Source organism: Schistocerca americana, chromosome 4 (assembly GCF_021461395.2).
Source record: "Schistocerca americana isolate TAMUIC-IGC-003095 chromosome 4, iqSchAmer2.1, whole genome shotgun sequence".
NCBI classification, from domain to species: Eukaryota; Metazoa; Arthropoda; class Insecta; order Orthoptera; family Acrididae; genus Schistocerca; species Schistocerca americana.
Window position 1 is genome coordinate 207,633,208 of NC_060122.1, and position 17,061 is coordinate 207,650,268.

The 17,061-nt window shown below is 39.4% G+C and overlaps 1 protein-coding gene across 1 annotated transcript in view; it reads right to left on the minus strand.

Annotated features, from left to right (window-relative positions):
* LOC124613042 (glutamate receptor 1-like) overlaps nt 1–17,061 on the minus strand; it is a 1,340,173-nt gene that overhangs the window by 155,418 nt on the left and 1,167,694 nt on the right. The window lies entirely within an intron of this gene.

A 17,061-nucleotide genomic window follows, 5' to 3' on the forward strand; every position in this document is an offset into this window, starting at 1 on the left:
AAGCCCATGTTGAGGATCTTGTTGAAAAACTGAATGTTACTATAGCCATCATTAGAACAGTTGCTACAGTTAGTGAAAGACTAACACGAAAGTAAGTCTACTTTGCTTAGTTGCATTCCTTTATGATACACAGCATTATATTCTGGGGTAGCTCGTCCCACTCAAAAGGGTATTTTTAGGTCAGAAAAGGGCAGTTCGAACAGTAGATGGTGTATGTTCGTGAACCTCTTGTTGATCCCTGTTCAGAAGTCTCTGAATACACATTTTCTTTAAAGTCGTTTGTTGCTAACAATATAAGCTTATTCTAAAGAAATGGCACGTTGGGGTCACTTAATGCTAGGCAGATATCTAATCTGCGTTCAGATCTCACGTCCTTCACTGTTGTGCAGAAAGCCGTGTTGTTTTCTTGCTGCCGCAGTTTCCAACAAGCTGCCACAAGAATTACAAAATCATAGCAGTAATCCCCCCTCTGTCAAGTCTAAACTGAGTTATTTCCTCCTGACTCCTTTCGCCTATTCTGTCGCGGAGTTTCTGGAAAAAAAATTAAACAAATTCCTGTGCTATGTTGTTGATTATGCCAATATATATACTCAGCAGCTTCTCGTTTGCTTAGGATGATAGTGATTACAATGATGATGTTTGGTTTGTGGGGCGCTCAATTCCGCGGTTATCAGCTCCCGTACAAATTACCAATCTTTGCTCAGTCCAATCTCGCCACTTTCATGAATGTTGATAAAATGATGAGAACAACACAAACACCCAGTCATCTTGAGACAGATGAAAATCCCTGACCCACTAGGGAATCGAACTCGGGACCCTGTGCTCGGGAAACGAGAGCGCGACCGCGAGACCACGAGCTGCGGACGTTTGCATGGGATTCGTATAAAATTTAATTTTATTTCATGTATTATTACCTGTTCTGACGTTAAACTCATGTACTGGGTATTTTCATGACCTTGGAGACTTTGCCCTAAGTTTGATCCTAACAAAATAGACTTGTTTTCAGAATAAAGGGGATATTTTTTCCGAAAGTGCAGTAAATCAGGTAGTAAGTCTCCAGCAGTGTCGTCTCGTGAGTATACAGTATGGGTGTTCCAAATATTTAGGTTCGGAGAGAGATGAAAGAGTGAAATAGCATCTCCTGTATAACAGCAGTGATTATGAACAGATTTATACAACTGTGCCGCAACCAATAATAATAATAATAATAATAATAATAATAATGGCAATAAAATGAATAACTTGTCTGACAAAAGAAAGGACTGTTTTTGTGGAATTTTGTTGTTCTGTATAATTAAGTACAGTTGTGGACAAGAATGAAATAATGTGTAAGCTTTCGCTGATCTCTGTTTAGCATTTTGTGTAAGTGGGACATTTCGGGTTTTTTATTTTTTAGGACAAACGTGCAAGATCCCTAACATCTTAGTTAGTCCACGAATTAAATTCTGGAAATAAAATCAGACACACATTATGTTTCTTCCGTTGCACCAACATTACCACTTATACTTATTGCACACTTCTTCGTTAAATGTTCGCTTGTAGTCTCGGTTATTTGATTACGTCACTTTCGCAACCAACAGATCTGGTGAGGAAGGCCCTTGTTTCTTTGCGGCTTGGCCTTGTAATTTAGTTTTTCTTAGCACTTAAAATAGATTCTATGGAGTTCATGTTAACACCGCATACGAAAGCTGATTCACTGTTTCGTGTTTGTACTACTACCCGCACAGTAAACAACCAACTTCAAACACAAACTGCCGTTTGTAGAAATTATGTAGTTTAGGTATTAGTGTGGACAAACACAGTCAGGTAAAAAAAAACCTCACTAAACTGGCGCATTCTGCTATCAAGAATACAAAAGGATTACTGTATGATAAATCCAAAGCTTAATATACTATAACTTACTCAGAAATCTCAGGATAAGGGCGCCCACATCCGGGGCAAGAGCGGACCGCACCCCACCCCCTCCCCTAGCTCACAGGGATACGAAAATGTACACTGTAGCCAGCGTCTTTCTTTCAGTAAAATTATTAAAAGTCGTTATGCGGAGGATTCTTTAACTGGGTCTGATGTGGAACTCACTTATGGGTACTTAAAAGTCGCCATTCGTCTTCGGAAATAGTATAAGTACTTCATACGCTGAGGTCTTACCCCATCTACAAACAATCGTATAGGCGCCCTTGCTCAGGAGTGTGCTACCAACTAGCTGCATGTATGTCAAGCGAACGGGGATAAGCATGTGCTGAAGTATGCTACTTCCAAGTACCATTGACGTAAACTTATAGCTGGGCACCCCATGAACTGTGCACATTTTTTATTAGATCCGTGTGTATTTGACCCATAAGGCAATTACGTGATGTCGGTTGCGCTTGCGCAAAAGCTCCTTAAAACGTGCAAGACTGGAGATGTGCTCGCTACCCTGCTCATTCCACCTATATGCTCTCTTTTCTCCGATTGACAGTGGAATTCCGAGTGGCTTTGTTTGTAATGTCTCAAGAAATTATGTTGATATCAATATATCTAATTTGTCTTTCCAACAACTATTACCTTTTCGATTTCTTCCCATTTTTCCCTGCAACTATTTCGCTTTAATTTTCGTCTATTTACTATTCATTTCTTTTCTATTCAAATTTCTTATTACTTCTTTTCTTAAACATTTATATATTTCCTTCTTTCTCCGAACAATTGAAGTTTATTTCTGTTATCTAAGATATTTCACAGCTACCTTCCTCATATCCATGCTCACTTGTCCAGCGCCTATCGTTGTCTTTTTACGGATATCTTCCTCTTCAAATTAACGGAGTGGTATGGTATCCGTCGCTCCAGTAGTTAATAATGTCCTGTTGGCCTAGTGATAAAGTTCTAGTCTGGAAAGCGAGAGGCTGTCGGATCGAACTCTGGTCGAACTACAAAACATAGTCAGTCTGCCTGTAACCTAGCCTCAATTATGTGAAGGAACGACATGGGTTTCGAATTCCACGTCAAACTGTAGGTTCTGTTTCTCTGGCAGCATTACAACACTGGGTTAGCGCCACGCAAAGTCGCCGAATTAACGTTCAATCGAGTGATTTTCATCAGTTCGTTCATCCACACGAAATTAGTATTATTATTATTATGACAGCCTCAGAAAAATTAAAACTCGCTTCACCACTCCTCTAAACTTCAGTATCCCACTTCACACACGTTGATTCTCGCAGCTGATGTTCTTAAACCTCAGACTATTCTTCATCATTATTAGATTGTGATATGACTCTGTGTCTGATCCTGAGTATGCCTTATAACCCAATATCACATTTATGTATCTTTGTCGCACCCTGAGGTAATATAGTCGTTAGCTGCATGTGTTTCCTCACCTTTTCGAGATACAACTCTTCATCAGATGTCTACTGAAAATGGTATTTGATGCTTCCAGCTGAAAATCTTTACAGATTTCAAGGGACGTTTGTTTTCCATCTCCCTTTGCTAGGCCATATTTGTTCTTCCACTATAGCATTCCAATCCCTATGGTTCTTAGTTTATAGCCAAGTTTGGATACTGAGTACCCTTTCAATTTCCTCACGCAATAATTCCATTTGGTCATCGGATGTGGTGCTGACTTGTATACTTGAACAATAGTTGGTGGCACTGGTTTAATTCATGTCTGATGAGAATAATGCTTCGTTTAACTGTTCACAGTTGTTCCCTCTTTTCACTGTTTTTTCTATTCATAAAGAATCCTCCTCCCAGTAACATTTTATGATTTTGTTGATGTTATCCCATATTCAACTGACCAGAGAAATGTTTCTTCCTTTCATTTCGCATCACAGACCACTGCTAGTACAAAATATGAACCAAAAGTATTCCAGACCAAGTTGAAAAGGACCATTACGTTTTAATCCGGCAAGTATTAACAAACACGTTGCGTCTGAACGTGAACCTACTAGCGCAGCGTCGGTGAGTAGATGCGATTGCTATCTCTGGGTAAAGCGGCAAAACAGTTGCGCATGACTCACTCTCAATCGACAGGCGGCACTGGTGGTTGTAACTGCTATATATTCTGTAGTACGGGAGCTTACGATCGATATGATACATTAATGTATATAATCTTTGTACGGTTATTTTGTAAATCGCATAAAGCGCTTATAATTCGGTAAATTTTGTTCTTTACCAGAAAAAATTTACAGGCACGTATATTGTGAGACTGAGAACTTACGAAAAATTTCGTTTTGTAAAAACTCATAGACATTTAATTACATGATGTTGAACATGTAATGAGTTATGGCAGTTTGGCTTTCTTGAACACTGAGCGCTTACTGAAGGCAGCGTAGATCACGCATCAACAAAACGAGTAAAAGGTTTCAGAGAATGAATTTCAAAGTCAGAAATGGAAGCCGGTGCTGACCCGTTACGTGTGAACTGTCCTAAGTTTCAGATCTCCTAGTTGTGCATTTGGTACAATAAAGAATAACTTGAGCTGCACGTTCTGGCCAATAAATAAAGTAGTTCTGCTATGTAAGAACTTCCTTTGAGAATTTGTAATAACTGTCATTTGAGTAAAGAAAATTTAGTTCTATCATGTCGATTTTACTAGCAAAAAAACTTTTTCAGTTTGTTAGAGGTACCTTCATTACCTTTTTCGATTGGGAGTAATATGGAAATCCTTCAGTATACTTCTGCAAACTAATATTCAGTATATATATGCACATTAGTAGTTTTTGTTGTGATAATGTAAAAGGAATCAGGACGAACCATGATTGAAAGCGAAATTGGCGCATAAAACAGTTGCTATTGTTCTTACAGAGTACAGTTACATTGAACCTTTTGGAATAACAATTAAAAGTGGATGCAATTAAATTTTCGCAAACGCAGTGCAGGCGTAAATTAACTGTTCATGTCTGCTGGTACGATTTCAAGAAGACATTTGTTTGTTCAGTATCCAAGACACAGCTGCTTAATATGTTAGACACGAAGTTAACTCGTCTCAGGAAGTGTTATACAGAATTTTAGAACATGTGAATTAGAGAAAACAGTGGCCTATTATTCAATTAATTGTTTCATGTGACTTACGTATCAGATTATTATGCTTTTAGTGACTTTTATGGTGCGTTGCAGTAGCCAGAATTGTTCTAATGTTAAGTGTTTAGCATTATGCGGGAAATTTCGAACTGTACATTATTCCTTTGTCTTTGAGAATACAGTTTACCGTGATTGTGATTCTGAAGACTGCTTTCAGTTAAGGTTACTTGTACGTTAATTATCTTTATCATATGAGGTTTCCAGATGTTCTGTTAATGCTACACATTGCCTTTGATTTCTTACGCGATAACTATTCGCACACTAAGGGCACTGACAGCAGCCATTCTCTAAGGCCTTAGGTTTTATGCAGGTCTTGCTTAAAATTACTCGTTAAAGAAGCATTTTTGAAACAACTTCGAGAGCTAATAAGATTGCACAGTTTGCCTTTGATCCTTTCTTTCAGCAACGGAAGAAGGAACATAATGGGCTAAGTTTGAAAGTAGGACTGAAACTCAGCTATCCTCGGTATGTGTCAATGATGAGGAAGGAAATCGACTGTGCCTTCTCATAGAAATCGTCCTGGTATTAGCCCATAACGACTTATGGAAATCATGGAGAATATGAATCTGGATGGCCAGGGGGGGGGGGGGGGGGGACATGAACAGTCGTCATCTTGAATGTGAGCCCAGTGTGCTAACACCTGTTCCATCTCGCTCGGTGAACAATGCGGAGAAGCACAGGAGATTTTAACCTCACGCAGTTGCCATCATCGTACAAAATTAAACCAGTAAGACAGGCAGAAAGAAAATAAGAAAGACAGATGACTAAAAAAACAGAATAAAGCACAATTATTGAAAATCAAGATGTTACAAAAACCGAGGAAGGATAGGAATATAAAGAGAGGTAAAGATACAACAAAATTACGCTCAAGCAATGACTTTGATACAGATGTGCAGAATAAATCGCACACATTTTAAAACAGAGTATTATATAAACTGCGAAGTCGTTAATAATCCCATAAGGTAGAAAATCATTGCAAATGTTGAAGACGAATGCAATAGTCACTGACAATAAACTTAAAAAAGTAACAATAATAATAATTACCGTTATAGCAACAATAAGGCAGCTACAAGGCAAAACAGTTCTATGATACACAGACTGAAAGACGAACATATGTACAGACAGATACACACACACACACACACACACAGAGAGAGAGAGAGAGAGAGAGAGAGAGAGAGAGAGAGAGAGAGAGAGAACGCCAGATGTAGACACATACACTGGACTACCAAGACATGCACATACATTATACATGAACATAAATGAACGTTGATATCAGAGTAAATGATAGAATATGATCTAAGCGATGACAGCACTTACGGAAACAAACGACTTGAAAAGTGTGATTTATTACTGTAAACAGTTCGTTTATTCAGTTAAGTAACAAATTTTGCAATCTGACATCCTTGGCCAGTTAAACGATAGTTTTCTAGAAAATAGAAGCAGCTCGTTATCAGATCGTACAATTACATTACAGTATTAGTGCTAAATTCGTTGGCATGTGAGAAAGAACGGGTATGGGACCGCGACAGTTAACGAATGTAGCCTTCGTTTAGGGCACTGAAAGAAGGTTTATTCAGTGACATTCATTTTACAATATAACACGTTACCTTTTCAAGGATTTATGTTAAATGACTCTGGCCGTGGAAGCCTACACACATACAAACATGTTTCTGTTACTTCTTGTTTTCCTCTATGTACGTAGATATTGCTATGCTTCCTAAAACTGAGTGTGCATGATATGCACAATATTTGTAAGCATAGTCTCCAATAGAAAATGATTCTCATAATCATGGCCCCTACAAGCTGAGCATATTTACTGGTAAGGAAAAAGAGCCCGTCTAGGACAAAAATGCAATTTACAGTGAAATATTCATTCCACATATGTGTTCAGCTAATGCATGGTGATAAGAGGTAAAAATACAGTAGTTACTTTCGCAGACTTCAAGAAGGCCTACGACTCAGTTGACAGACGAGCACTATTCCAGATACTTTATTAATCAGGGATAGATGAAAACACAGGAAGACTTATTGAACAAACCATCACAGATACAACATCAAGAATTAAGTTTCAAGGCCAAATTTCTGAACCATTCAAAATCAAAACAGGAGTTCCACAAGGAGACTGACTGGCAACAATTGAAAGCACATTAAAAAACAGAGGCACAAAGGGTATAAGCATGGGCCAAGGAAAGAACAAATTTGAAGCGAAATGTTTAGCCTTTGCGGATGATATAGCATTGATAACTGAAAACCGAACAGACGCAACAGTTATGCTTGATCTGTTACAAGATTTTGCTGAAAAGACTGCGCTAAAAATATCCTATGAAAAAACCGAGTATATAGAACACAAACATAATACAGAAAAGTTTATGAAAACAAAGTATGAAAAAATTAAAAGAGTTGATAGATTCAAATACCTGGGAGAGTGGAGTCAAGCCAATGGACTGGATAACACAACAAATAAAGAAAGAATAAAAAAAGCTAGAATTTGCATATAAATTAACATAAAACTACTGCAATAAGAAATCAATATCCATACAAGCGAAGATTAAACATTATAATTCAGTTACTAGGACACAAGCAACGTATGGATCAGGGTGCCTATCACTGAATAAGAAAGATGAATTAAGAGAACTAGAAAAAGAGAGAGAAAAATACTAAGAAAAATTCTAGGCCCCAAGAAAAACAAGGAAATTGGTGGATTAAAAGGAGAAATGAAGACCTATACAAAAATACAGAAAAGATCACAGATACAATGAGGACGGCTAAAATTTTATAGACATTTAAAAAGAATGAAAGAAGAACGGATTACAAAGAAAATTTTAAATACTTTAGTAAGCTGAAAAATGTATGGATAGAAGCAGTAAAGAAAGACGCCAACAAAATAGGTGCTGCAGAAGAAATAATACTTGACATGAATCACTTCAGGCTACTTATAAAAAACGCAAACTATGAAGAAGATGAGCCAAAACCTTGACCCAAAAGAGTGTGGATAGATGAGCAGAGACGAGCAGTTGGCGAGAAAATGAAGAAGTACTGGGAAGAACGGAAGAAAAAGAAACACCATAAGTCTTAAGTTGTATGCGGTCCACAGCTGGCCAAATTCATAAATAAAAAAAGAAATATTATTCTCAACATGGTTCTTATTATGCTGGTGTTTATACTTGTAGTCTTCGCTATTTGCTTGAATATCATTTTTTTATTTTAATGACCTCTAGTTCTGTTCTAATTCAAAATCAGGAGTCTGATGAGATAGACAAAATCGTTCCAATCATTAATGTTGACAGGAAGAGACGTCTTCTAGTCATGGATCACTTTCTGCCTCCAGGTGAAAATAAGACGCTATAAGCAGTCACAATGTAGTGTGGTTGCAGGAAAAGGGCAGGAACTATCAAACAGGTAGTTATGACAGAGGGATCCGGTCAGCAGTTATAACATGAGTTCAGTATTGTCTCCCGATTCAGAAACGTGATGCATCCATAACGCAGCATGGTCGCCAGTTGCTCGCAACATATCCGGTGTAATGAGAGCGACATGTCATCGTACGCTATCCTTCAGATCAGGAAAGGTCTGGGTACATCCCTTTTAGGTACGATCTTTCAGATATCTGCGAAAGCGCCAAGTCATATGAGTTTAGGTCGGCGAATCTGGAAAGCCACACACCTTAAAATTGCCTAGAGATGATACGGTCATTACCGAAGGTTCTCGGAGCAAATATTTCACTTAGAAAGCAACATGTGTGTCTTTCATCTTGCATGGAAAGAATGGTGTGGACACAGCTGCTTTCTTTCAAAGGTGTATTCACTTGTTGCTAAAACAGGTCCTCATAGTGTGCTGATGTCACCGTACGCCTAACAGGCTCGCGAGGTGTCACCTCCTCGAAGGAAAACAGACCGAGAACGAAGGAGCGTGTGAAAGCGCACCACACAATCACATAAACCGAGTGCAGTGGTTGTTCCTGCACAACATGTGGCGGAGTAGAACCCCATGTGGGACTGTTCTGTGTATTCACGGTACCATGCGGAGTGAAATTCGTTAATTCCATCCAAACAATATTCCACTGCCACAGATCATCAATTTTCATGCGTACAAAAAAAAAGAAAAGAAAAAAAAGGTGAAATGCACCGAAAACCCTTTTGAACTGTTGACCAGGATCGAGACATTCCCGTAACACAGCTCGAGCTCTGGATGCAGAATCTGAGGCATATGGAGCACGATCGGGTATAGCTAAAGCAACTTCAACAATAACTGCCTTGGAAATGGACCACCTCCCTCTCCATGCTACACCACGTAATTCATCTGTTTCTTGATTTTTATTGATCACATTCTTTAGCTCATTTACTGACATGCGGCCTCTTCGCAGCTGTTGCTTTCGGCAATGTTCCCGCAAGCAGCGCTCTATTGCTGCCATTCTGATAAAATAACTTTCCCAGCAGTGCGCGGTATTTCTTCTCAACAGCCGTTGCGTTTCGTACTGAGAACGTCAACCTTATTAACCCTTTACACTAGAAGTCAATTCATCAAAGAAATCAACATGCGTCGCCGAGTGACAAACAGCGTACTGACGTCAAAACAGGCAAAATTTTACATGCTGGCTGCTTCCAGCGCCATATTATCACCTGGTGGCAATCAGTGGAACTATTAATTGTTTCAGCATACTCTAAGAGCGCAGCGGTTAATGGACGTACCTATGATATTTCAGTGTCCTATGATTTATACGGCCCACACTGCAGCACTCGGAATACCGACAGTTTTGTTATAACCAGCCGGTATATGTTGTGTGGCATCGCGGTCCACTACCATCCTGCGGAAACACTGCCTGATAAACACTATAACACAAGAAAATTTGTTCATGCTGATAGGAACAGGAGAGCTATGATACGAGTACTACTTTGACTGTGTCGAGGAAATACGGTATCAATGCAAAGAAACTAACTGAAACTGCATAAACACTTGAAACATCTGCTGTCAACCGTGCCGTACGTAACTGACATGAATTCATTCAGGATCATTTGCCCAATCGGCCAATGGAAATATATACTGAAGTGCAATAACTCTTCTTTTACACTGTTATCTACTTCAGGACATGTTCGTTCCTGTGCGAAGAACAAAATGGGGTTCCATGCAATCCAGACTGCCTTTCTCCTACAGAATAACTGCGAATATTCTGTAACTCGTAGGAGAGACATATCGTGAGTACCAGTGAGTGTTACGATCAAGATGAATTTTTACTTAACTAGTGGGTTCTACAAAACTCATTGCACGTACGCATGTTCATTCAGTGTAGAGGCATTGACTTCTGCAGAGATACGCGTATGTGACACCACATCCACTCCCTTATGTTGTATAAATCGTGTTTTACTGACAAAAGGGTGGAGTAATAATTGTTGGAAGTTCATAGTAACTGCATTTGACGGATATGATTTATGAGTAATTTTGGTGCTATTGGAAAACCAAAGACACATTTCCCTGTAGGAGCATCTCTTTAGAAACTGGAAACAATGGAGGAAATGGAGCAGGAGGCGAAGTATAAATCTTTGTTTACCACCGCTTGAGGTTTAAATGCTATTGCTCCTATTATCGATGTCCTAGATGGTTCTTACAAATTAGTAGGTGGGTATTCCCGCCTTTTTAGTGAAATCGCTGCACGTAATTCTGTCTTCGGTGACATAAAAGAAATATTATTCCTTGATATTTTCTTGAAGCAGTTCGTTGTTGCCTCCTGAATACTGTGGGCACAGTACTAATCTTAGGTGAAGAAGTCATTTCTATTCTCCATTTGCTTTGCCATAAATCCTTAGCAATGGTCCTTTAGGTGACTGCATAGCGAACTCGTGGAAGGCATGAGCTAATCAACATTAAGAGTATAATCTACGTCAACTGACTTTGTTATAACAAACTAATAATTTGTCCAAAATGAACCATGCGTGTGACGACCAGTAAGCAGGGAAGGACAGAACTGCATTACCATCACAGTAGTAGTAGTACCACAGCAATGTGCTAGATACGAGGAGGTTGAGCTTCGGATGTGTTAAGTGTGAAAGCAGTGAGACATTCAATGCTTTCTTTTTATGTATTTGGTTATGTGAAAAAGAACTTTTTTGCTTTCGGAACACGAATCTTCGTGATCAGATACTCCCTGATATGACTATTACATAAACATAAAGAGATACTGTAGAACTGAGATTTGCTGTTGTTACAGAGGATAAATGAACACCCATCTACCATTAGGTTTGTGGCGCAGTCAGCAGTAGCAAGCTTCGCCAAATGTGGAAGTGCTTGATTAGTTCTCTATTGAATAACGTGAAGCACAACCAGTGCCCACGTGGACCAAATTTGTTACAAGGTTAATTCACAGTATCATTTACTGTAAATATTTTCATTCGAAATTTTTATATATTCGTAAACAAGCTTAGTTCTAAAATGATGTTAAGTAATGTAATGGAGAACTGATTGATATGGCTTCAACAATAAGCATAAAGAGCAGTAGCACTGCAGATGTTATAGTTACGAAGTGAAGCTATTCTGACAGTTTCGATACAATCGCTGTTGTCAAAAAGCACCACGAAACAGGAAGTCTTAGACTGATGTAACGAAAGTTAGCTACAGAGCAGCAGAAACAGTAGTTACTCCACTTTTTTCACGGAATCTGCAGACCACCTATTGTTTAATACAAATGGAATTGGCCTACGAATGACACATTGTAAATGAATTTTGGTATGTCTCACAAAAACCTAATTTTTTTGTCACTGATTGCATTTCATTTCATTCAGATACTTTGAAGACAATACACAAATCGCAAGTACTTTCTGTGCTATCGAAGCGATCTACCATTTGCGATAGAACAAATACCAGATAGTGCGTCATTCAGCACGCTGTAAAATCATAGGAATATCAGAAGGATAAACGCATTACTTTAACTAGTAAATTTCCCGTCAGATCTCTGTTGGGTCTACTAATCAATTAAAGACCAAATTTTGCAGACGGCTGTAGAACCTAATATGAGTCTTTCGAAGCAAGGAACCGATGATGTGACATGAGCATTCGAGGCCGTACGGGTCTTGAAAGACTAATGCATGCTTGTAAACTGCCTGCTGCATAACGATCAATTGTCCCTCGTATCTGCAAAGTGTCCACTATTGATTGCGCCATAGTTGATGACTGGTTATCGAAAATGGAGGGCTGTTCGTAACCGCACTGTTTGGGCATGCATTTTATGGATGATGAATCAACACACAGCAAACGTACGCAGAAAAGTTAAGCAACAGGCATCAATCTACCTGGAAGAAACTTCCTGGCAGATTAAAACTGTGTGCCCGACCGAGACTCCAACTCGGGACCTTTGCCTTTGGCGGGCAAGTGCTCTACCATCTGAGCTACCGAAGCACGACTCACGCCCGGTACCCACAGCTTTACTTCTGCCAGTACCTCGTCTCCTACCTTCCAAACTTTACAGAAGCTCTCCTGCGAACCTTGCAGAACTAGCACTCCTGGAAGAAAGGATATAGTGGAGACATGGCTTAGCCACAGCCTAGGGGATGTTTCCAGAATGAGATTTTCACTCTGCAGCGGAGTGTGCGCTGATATGAAACTTCCTGGCAGATTAAAACTGTGTGCCCGACCGAGACTCTATCTGGAAGAAATTTAGCACCGTAGACAGAAACTTAGAAGAAATCCAGCCATTCAAGGCACAGGGAGCAGGATAACGTTCTAGGCAAATACCTGTTCGCTCAATAGAATTTCATCAGTAACCACTGTAAAACGTAACCGTACAAAAGGCCCTTCGTACGAAACAGCGTAGAGAATGCTAGTGAGGCAGCAGTTACACATCGTGTCATAAACAAAAGGAAGGCGTTTTCATTAATTCGTGAACCCAACGTATTATAATTCATACAGTTCTTTCTTCATGCACGTTCTTGGCAACAAACAAACTCCGTCCGAACAGACCATGAAGGGGAAACGGTACCGACCGGAGGCCGTGTCATCCTCAGCCCAAAGGCGTCACAGGATGCGGATGTGGAGGGGTATGTGGTCAGCACACCGCTCTCCCGGCCGTATGTCACTTTACGTGACCGGAGCCGCTACTTCTCGATCAACTAGCTCCTCAGTTTGCATCATAAGAGCTGAGTGCATCCCCCTTGCCAACAGAACTCGACAGACCGGATGGTCACCCTTCCAAGTGCTTAACTTCGGTGATCTGACGTGAACCGGTGTTACCACTGTGGCCAGGCCGTTGGCATTCTTGGTAACTCCGTCATAAAATCTGTTAAGCGGCTCAGATCAGCGCCTAATGGACACTGTGACATTGCTGTGCAAATAATCAAACTGATACTGATCTACTACTGGCCACAATAAACACGAATCATCAACCTGTCCTTGACTGGGAACGCTTGGTAGTCGCCTGGAAACAGGGGCATGTCCAGCCACTACTCAAGGAATATGCGGACACAACTTCGGACTGCTGGTGTGAACAACACAGCACAAATACTCGTTCCCAAAGAAACAAACTAATATCTGTGTATATTAGCACGCCGGACTCGCATTCGGGAGCACGACGGTTCAAATGGGCGTCCGGACATTTCGAATTAGACTTTCAGTGATTTCCCAGAATCGCTCCAGGCAAATGCCAGGATTCTGCCTAAAGAAAGACACAGCCGATTTGTTTCCCTGTCTTTAGAAAAATTGGAAATTGTGAGCCATATAAGTTCGATGTCGATGGGACGTTAACCCGTAAACTTTCTTTTCCTTTTTGTCCGTCACAGCAACAGTAGGAAGACGTTGGACTAATATATAAGAGAACCCAGAAACATTTCTAGGCAAAAAATATACCTAATGAGAGATGTCCAAAAACAACAGTAACGTTTCTGCTTTTACGCATTCCCACAAGTCACAAAATAATCTTTTCCACTAGATTTTTTTCGGATATCCTTAGGTCGATAGGATCAGTATTTTGCTTTCTGACAATTCTATATGTCATAATATCTCCCTTTGTGTACACCATAAATACGTTTTGCAATTGTCACTGCTGTTATTATTATTATTAGTTATTTTTAATAAGATTAAATGTTCTTAAGCTCTGTTATTCCACAAGGTCTTATACGTGTGCAAATCTTCAGACACAACGGAATTACAGACCTTGGCTGCGAGTGGGCATTCATTTAAACCAATAGGGAAAGCCGAAAATTTGTGCCGGAACGGGATTCGAAACCCAGTCTTACTAGGCAGATGTTCTGACCATTAAGTCATCCGGACACAGACCTCGTCCCAACTGCATGAACTATGATAGCAGGCTCTCGTAAGACCTAAATCTTAACTTATCCACACACTACTGATGTAGTGCCCTTGCGCATTCTCGTTACTCGCGGCACTTTGCCGATTCCCGAAGAGTTCGAGACTTATGTACATCCGCGCTGAAGAGAACATTGGGCATCCTCGCCATATATATATATATATATATATATATATATATATATATATATATGTATTTTATTCAGACATTATTTGGTCTGACTCCAGCTATGCACCGAAAGAACGGAATTGTAAATATCTGCCGAAACACCAGAGAAAGTGCGCCTTACGGTCCTTTGGAGAGGATCCTTTATTTTATAGTACGGCAGGTCATAATCAGACAGCCCTGCTGTATGAAGGCGTCTACGATAAACGACAGGGTAACGGGAACCTTAAAATCTAATGTTCTCTTCATAATCAAAATATATATAGTTCATTGGGAGTAGACAACTTTTGTTGTTTTATCATCCTTTTGTTACACATCTGCATTGATCAAATGCCTTCTTATGGATGACACTGATAAACGTCTTCGACCATGTTTTCAAAACTGTTACCTAAGAAGTTTTTTTTTATTTTAGCGAATAGCTTGCGCTATGTTACTGCGCTATGCTCTGTAAAGAAGTTCCGACTTTGTATTTTTGAAAAAATGGAAAAGGAGTTTCAGCAACCATTTTAGCAAATTGACGCTTATTTTTATTGTAGATCTGGATTTTAGCTACTGACTCGATTCAAATGCACTGAAGACAGGTATTCAATAGCCGAAACCTAGATCTGCAATAAAAATACAGATTGGATTTGCGACTGATTGCTGAACCCCCGCCCCTTTTGCTCTTTTGAAATTTACGACAGTCGCTGTACACAACGGATCCGATGGAATCAACTTGGTTACTGGTTTTGGTTATCTCAGCAAGCAGATAATGTGGGACTTTTATCGTATTGACGTGAAGAAACTACGAGTAGTAACTATTAGAAACAAGTGCAGTGAAAGCGCCCCCCCCCCCCCCCTTCCCAGTGCTTCAAAAAAGAAAGAAGTTCACTGAAGAAAATTATATGAAGGCCAACAATATAGTTGGGAATTTTTTGTTCCGTTCTAAGTTAAAGAGTGTGGTTTCTTTGGGTAGTGGTGTAGTAACGCTATCTGAAGATGTATCAGCAAGGAACTAGATTGTATGCCAGCTCCACATTTCTTTAGTTGGGCTAAGACACTACAATTAAATGCCTATGTTGTGTGATTACATTTAATAGTGATACTAGTGAACGAGAAAGTATTAGATTTGGGGAAGCATACAGTGAAAAGACTTGGCGATGTAAATGCGGCAAGAGAAATAAAAGCTAAGGATTGCGAAAAAAAATTTTGGAGTGAAGTAGAAGGGGAAGAAAGTGGTTCTTTGAAAACAGTGGTGATAAAAATGACACAAACTATGGATAATGGTGTTTTTAAATAGCATATGAAACAGTTAAGAAAATAAATTTCGTGTGAAAATTTTAAATACCTTTTCCAGTTTTTCATTTGTTTCACTACAATGTTCTGTGTTGTCAGAAGCTACCTAGCCTGCTACTATGAAATGTCCACAGGTGCCTCCCCAAAAGTAGCACAGCCATGCACTTATGGTCCTGATTATTGTAGCTCAGAAAAAAAAGACATTACAGACAATGTAAAGTATTAACTGCAAATCGATATCTTTAAATAGTATATGAAACAGTTAAGAAAGTAAATTTCGTGTGGAAATTTTAAATGCCTTTTCTAGTTCTTCATTTGTTTCACTACAGATGCTCTGTGTTGTCAGAAGCTACGTAACCTACTACTATGAAATGTCCACAGGTTCCTCCCAAAAGTAGCACAGCCATGCACCTATGGTCCTGATTATTGTAGATCAGAAGACAATGACATTTCAGTTAATGCAAAGTATTAACTGCAAATCCATATCCGTAAATAGCATATGAAATAGTTCAGAAAATACATTTCGCGTGAAAATTTTAAATGGCTTTTCCAGTTTTTCATTTGTTTCACTACAGATGTTCTGTGTTGTCAGAAGCTACCTAACCTACTGCTATGAAATATCCACAGGTTCCTTCCCAAAAGTAGTACAGCCATGCATCTATGGTCCTAAATATAATTTTAACTCGGATTATTTTTAATAGTTAAATAACAAAATGTTGTGGTTTAATGAAACAACATAAACATTGTTTGTTAATATGGATACCTGTTATTGTAGATGAGATAATAATGACATTGTAGATAATGTTAAGTATTAACTGCAGATCCATATCATTAACAGTATCTAAGGTATTTGGTTATCAATATTGCAAATTCAACACCGGCAACACAGCGCCCGGCTACGACTAACAAGGGAACCTCCCCATCGCACCCCGCTCAGATTGAGTTATAAGTTGGCACAGTGGTTAGGCCTTGACATACTGAACACAGATCAATCGAGAAAACAGGAAGAAGTTGTGTGGAACTATGAAAAAAATAAGCAAAATATACAAACTGAGTAGTCCATGCGCAAGATAGGCAAAATCAAGGACAATATGAGCTGAGGACTGCCGTGGTCCAGTGGTTAGCGTGGGTCCTGGGTTCAAGTCTCCCCTAGAGTGAAAAGTTTACTTTCTTTATTTTCGCAAAGTTATGATATGTCCGTTCGTTCATTGACGTCTCTGTTCACTGTAATAAGTTTAGTGTCTGTGTTTTGTGACCGCACCGCAAAACCATGCAAT